Source organism: Urocitellus parryii, chromosome 7 (genome assembly GCF_045843805.1).
Source record: "Urocitellus parryii isolate mUroPar1 chromosome 7, mUroPar1.hap1, whole genome shotgun sequence".
Taxonomy (NCBI): Eukaryota; Metazoa; Chordata; class Mammalia; order Rodentia; family Sciuridae; genus Urocitellus; species Urocitellus parryii.
Window position 1 is genome coordinate 96866209 of NC_135537.1, and position 6395 is coordinate 96872603.

The window sequence follows — 6395 nt, forward strand, 5'->3', positions numbered from 1 at the left end:
TGTTCTTGGGAGAGAAACTTTCTCTCTCTTTCTCTCTCTCCCTCTCCTTTCTGCTGTCAAGTCTCAAATTCCTTTTACTGTGATGCTCTACCTCATCTTATGCCCAGAGCTATGGGTTTGGCTGATCATGGACTGAACCATGAGCCAAAACAAATGAAACCATGAGCCAAAATAAATACTTACTTCTGTAAGTAGTTGTTGTTAGGTATTTTGGTTAGAGTGACAAAAAATAACTAACTAAAAATATTATTTTTATTTGACAAATAATAATTGTAGTATACATTATGGAGTAAAATATGATTTAATATATTTAATAATATACAGTGATTAAATCAACATGATTACAATAACATAATTAACAGTTAATTTAGCATTACACACACACACACACAGATATACTCATATAATTATGCACTTTTAACATGTGTTTGGGTTTCTACTATTGTAACATAATTAACAGAATTATTGACAGTTACAAAATTTTGGTAATTCATGTGAACAAGAATATGGACAAAACCTTTTTTTCAATTTTATGCTTAACTGATTTTTAACTATTTAAATGTGGAATTTGAGGATTTTATAACACCCAGTAACATTTGTATTTAGAGTAATAGATTGTGATCTTTGAAATTGGTATATATCTAGAATTGTATACAATTGAGGTAATTCTCCAGCTGATGAACTACAGATAGTTTAAAACTTTTTTTAGGTATTTTTTATTGGTTGTTCACAACATTACAAAGCTCTTGACATATCATATTTCATACATTAGAATCAAGTGCGTTATGAACTCCCATTTTTACCCCAAATACAGATTGCAGAATTGCATCGGTTACACATCCACATTTTTACATACTGCCATATTAGTGACTGTTGTATTCTGCTACCTTTCCTATCCTCTACTATCCCCCCTCCCCTGATAGTTTAAAACTTTAAAACTCAATATCAAGGGCATATCAGAATGGCTGTTTCTAAGGTCTCAAAGTTACTGTTATATAGAATATTATCATTTAAAAATGTATCAAATTGTTCTTTCCCAGAAAAGACTACACTGCAAAAGTTATTGTCATTTTTTCCCCCTAGAATAGCTTTTTATGCCTTATTTTGGGGAATGAATCAATTATTTTCCTCTCCTTTTGTATGAAAGTCTTGGAGTTTCTCAGTATCTCTATCAACTCAGCTGGTAGCTACAGAGAGAAGACCCACCTGCATGGGGCCCTTCTGGAGGCTTCACCATCAGGATTCAGATTCCAGGGACAGAATCACAGTGTGAAAGCTGAAGCGTCTGTAGGACTCATAGACTCCCTGAGGGGAGTGCATAGCACATATGGAGGCCATACTTAGGTCAGAGAGCACAATAGAGAGGAAGAGGGGCGGACTTCTGGGCCTACACACTTACTGGGCTGAGCTTTTGATCCAGATAGGTTCCCCAGGGAAGCTTTGACTGGTGATTGGCGAAAGCAGGCAGTAGTTTCAGGAAGTCAGAATGTGACTGGGAGGGGGTCACCTAAGCTCCTGGGCCATTTCTAATTTTTCCCTTGAAGGTAAGCAGCTGGAAAGTATGGAAAGTAGAAGGGAGTCTGAGTTGTAATCTGTGGCCACCAGATGGAGCCATAGGGTGCCTTATAGTACTGGGAACTGTTATGGTGACCAAGCCCTGCTTCTTGTATGAAAGTTAAACTTATACTTAAAAGTGGATGTGGAAGCAACATAAAATGATAAGCACTCACTACCTTGGGAAAAATGTCTTCACAGAATCATTTGTAGGGTCTTAATATGTGATGACTTTTTTCACTGTAATGAAACTAAGCAAAGCAAATGCTTTTCATTCTCACAAAGCCCTGTTTGTTGTGTGATCTTATTTTCCCCATTGTACAGATGAGAAAGCTGAGGCTGAGAGAAGCTGAGAGACATCCCATGATCCATCAACTTGGAAGTGCTCCCTACTTATACCCTGCGTGATCTGCTTCTGGAATCTGTGCTTGGTCCTTAGCAAGGTAAATATGATTGTGGGAAGAGGGGAGTTAACCAAAGTGGTGAGAAAAAAAAATGTGTGAGCAGAGGAATATGGGAGAGACTTGGGGCAAGGTAATCAAGGTAATCAGGGGACATTTATAAAGGAAGGCCTGCTAGGGAACAGGCTGGGAAAGGGAGCAGGCTTCTCACATTAAGCAGTTTATGGGATAATCCTCACTTGTTCCAGACCAACAGTGTAATTTCCATTAGAGGGACCACTTTGCATGCAATAGAAATGACTTCTGGCTGGTCTGCTGAACTTGTTGCACTTGAGAAGTTGCCACAGTAACACTCAAGGTAGCATGGCTTGCATATAAGCTTCCAGAATTCATTGAAATGCCCATAATGCCCAGTAACTTAATGTCCCAGAAACATTCCAAATGCTTTGGGGCTTTTTAACCCTTTTTTTGTGGGCCAAGAACAAATACATTCTGCAGTGTGCTGAAGCATATGAGCACCTTCTCAGATTAATGCTTGCATATGCTGAACACCTGCAACTGGCATTATAGAGAAAAGCAATTATTGAAGTGCAGTAATGAGAGTACTAGAAATTTTAATATAATAGGCATCCTTGGTTATTAATTAGCATGCAAAATAATAAAATCTGGTGGTGAGCTTAATAACTACTGTTACTTTGAAGAGATGAGAGACACAAACAATATTTCCAACCACATGGTGATTGATATAAAAATATCTGCAATTTATGTGGATAACAATGCACAGGACATGCTGAACCTTTGTGGCCTGTCTTCTATCATGATTAAAGAAAATGTTGAGTTTAGTTAGAGGTGAGTGAAAATAAAGATATAATTGTTTTTTTACTCATGTTTGCAGAGCCCCTAAATGGTATCTGTCCCCTGTGTTAAGAATCCTGCTTGAGCCACATGGGGTACTTCTTTAAGTACTATGGACAATCTCCTGGGCTTTGGTTTTGCCTTCTAATGAATTTTTAGCTCAAGTTAGGAACAATGATACCTTGAAAATATGGAGACTTCCTGTTGGTGTTTCTTGTAGACTGCATTTATTTAGTTGTTTCTTCCTATTTTTCAACAGTTTTTATAATGATCCCCATAAATACCTTGCATCATTTTATCGGATACATTCTTAGAAACCAATATGTTTTGTTGCCATGTGGTATTCTGTCTTATTTTCTAAGTATGGCTAGTGTTTAAATATAGCATTATTTTTTGAGCTAATAGCTAAGCGACCAGTTTTGGATCTTTTACCTACATGGCCACATAACCAGGCAGTGCTGACAGTTGCCTTTTTTAAAACTATTTTTATTTATTTATCTATTTATTTATCCATTTATTTTTATGTGGTGCTGAGGATCAAACCCAGAACCTCCCATGTGCTAGGTGAGCACTCTAGAGCTGAGCCAAATTCCCAGCCCCTGACAGTTGCTTTTTGATCTTTCCAGTTCCTGTGTGCTTCATTTAAAAATTTTCTCCTATAAATTTATAGGACCCACAGTGCAGTGTTAACAGAAGCAGTGATGCCTGTGAGCCTTATTCCTGATTTAAAAAAAATCCTTCTAATATGTCCCCATTGAGTCATGTGCTGGTATCAATTTTTAGCAGCTAGAGGAGCCAACCACTAAATTTTCATGAATTTTGCAAGCCAGTGTTAAAATACAGCATTATTTAAAATTAAGTTACAGAAATGTGAAACTAAGCCAAACATATTAAAAACAGAGATGGGGTCAAAGGCAGGGATACCACCCCAGGGCCTCTGCCATTGCAGTAGCTTCAGGATGGGCCAGGAATTCCAGCTGTGCCAGGGAGGCTCTTTGTCTCTTCCTTTTGACCAAGATCCTCCCTTCCCCTTTCCCTGGGATGTTACTACTGCAACTGAGTGATCAGAGAATCCAGGGTGTCTCTGGCTGTGTGAGCCCAGCAGGGGCTTCTACCTGGATAGAGCCCCTAACCAGAGCTGTGAGGATGGGGAGATGGGAATCCATGTTCTCAGTTCTTGTTCTGTTTTTGTTTGTTTGTTTGTTTTGTTTTGTTTTTGCTTAAAATAGCACATTTTAGTTCTGGTGGTCAAGAACCCAAAAAGAATCTTATGAGGCTAAGTCAAGATGTTGGCAGGTTTGCATTCCTTCTAGAAGCTCAAGGGAAGAATCTTTACCTTGTTTCTTCCAGTTTCTAGAGGACACCTGCATTCCTGGGCTCTTGACCACATCATTCCATATCAGCTCCCCTCATCACATCTCTTAAACTGATGCCCTTGCCTCCCTATTATAAGGATTGTGAGTATATTGTACCCACATGGATAATCCAGGAAAACCTCTCCATCCCAATAGCCTTAAACTAATCACATCTGCAGACCATTTTGCCATGTGAGATAGCACTCAGAGGTTTGGGGGCTCTGTGCCTGAGAACATAGACAGGTTAGCATTGCTTTTATTGTGCCTAGTGTATCTCAATCTTCCACTGTATTGGTGTTGTATTTCTATATGGGTGATGAGGTCTCAAATCTGAAGAAAATATAGGTAAGAATCTGGACACTTTCTTCAATTACTTATTGTCATTGAACTTCTGGTCTTGGACCAAGACTTTTAACAATTTTCATACCTATCAATTATTTCTTTCTGGTTATAAAAGGAATTGCTATTATTTTTCTTTTTCAAATGAGAAGACTGGACCAGAGAGGTTAAGCAGAGTAAGTTAGTTAATGCTAAAGCTACTCTAGAATTTGAATGTTTGAAGTGTCTTAAAGTACTCACCTGTGAGCTGCTGCTTTTGGACAATTCTCAACTAGGATAATAAAAATGCGAATTGGAACAATGATCTTTTTTTGGCAGTGCTAGGGACTGAACCCACAGCCTTGTGCATGGAAGGCTGGAACTCTACCAACTGAGCTACATTCCCAGCCCTAGAACAATGATCTTAACTGACAATATATTCTTTCCTTACCCTACAGTTAAGAGGCTGTTCACAAATTGGAACTTATGCTCCAAAAATTCAATGTGTAAATTGTCTTAAAAGAAATTGGAAGTAAAACATAAATTGGACCTTTGGGGAAAAATACTGGATTCCTGGATCTACCAATGAATGGGAGAACTTTTGCCAACTCAGTTCTGTACTTCTTTGGGAGAGAGAGAGAGAGAAAGTCAAATGCCCTTTTTAAACTCACTTTTCAAGATTAATCTCCTGGATTACTGTTTTACAGAGTTAATATAAGAGTGGAGGCAACCTTGCTGAAGATGAATATTACATAATATTAGAAGAGTTTTTTTTCTTTCAAAAGTATAGATTTGGCAGATTTTCTTTAGTTACCACTTTTCAATCAAATCTCTTTGCTTCATCAGAAATGTTTTTTACAATATCAAGAAAAAAACTATGTCCTAGAAATTGAGTTTACTCTTGCTTGGACTCAGTTGAGGATTGATGTAACTGCACTATAGTTTTCAACAACCCAGACATCAAAATAGTGTAAACATACCAGATTTAAGCAAAATATATATTGAAGCTCTAGCAGAGGAAAGTAAGAACATGTTGGAAATTGAGAATGGTGCTTCTATGGCAGGATATGCGTCTGAAAGACCAATTGCTGTCCTTTTGAATATTTTGCAATGCTTGTTCAAGCTGGAGAACAAAGTTGACTATATTGTTTTAATGGCTTCTCCACTAACATAACCAATGATACTAGTGGGCATTTGATGCCAGTAATCACAACAAAAGGATGACTGCATCAGGCAGCATTAGATAGCAGATGAAGATCACCCTGTGCTTCTACATAAACTGTGTATTTTATCCTATGGCAAAAAGGATTTTAAATTTCTAGCTAGGACAAAATAATACTTTCTAAAAGCTCCATACATTTTTCAGGGAGTGTTCTGGATTCATGGAACTCTTAAATCTGTATATAAAACTTTTAAATGCTATTATTTTGCTGTCAGGCAAGTATTTTTTTTTCTTAAAGGGAATTAGATAACATGGTTAATGTAGTAATAAGGATGATGATGATCTTGTATAAATCTTTTGTGTTTGAGATCAAGCTGAAACAAAAACACTAAAAGACATATTAATTTTTATAAATTATTTATTTAAGTATATAACTTGTTTTTTTTCAGACAAGTGAATATTGTTATTGAATCATTCTATCACTTGTTCTCAGTAGATTAACTATTTGACTAAAACTATTAGAAAATGTGCTTACTTTCAGTAGTATATTTTGTTTCTAAGATTATGAGCATAGAAAGTAAGTATAATGTTAAAAATAATGTTTTGAAATCACAATTTAAAGAATGTCTTCATTTGTACTATCATTCAAAATAATTGAAGGTTAATTATTCTATAGTTTTAAAAATTACATTTGAGAAAATATAATCTTTAAATGGGTAGCAGCCACTGTTCACAAGCTATTCTTAACAT

General features: G+C 36.6%; 1 pseudogene; it reads left to right on the forward strand.

Moving 5' to 3' along the window:
• Window positions 1-2251: 2251 nt before the first annotated feature.
• Window positions 2252-5730, forward strand: LOC144255797 (coiled-coil domain-containing protein 126 pseudogene; annotated as a pseudogene).
• Window positions 5731-6395: the final 665 nt, after the last annotated feature.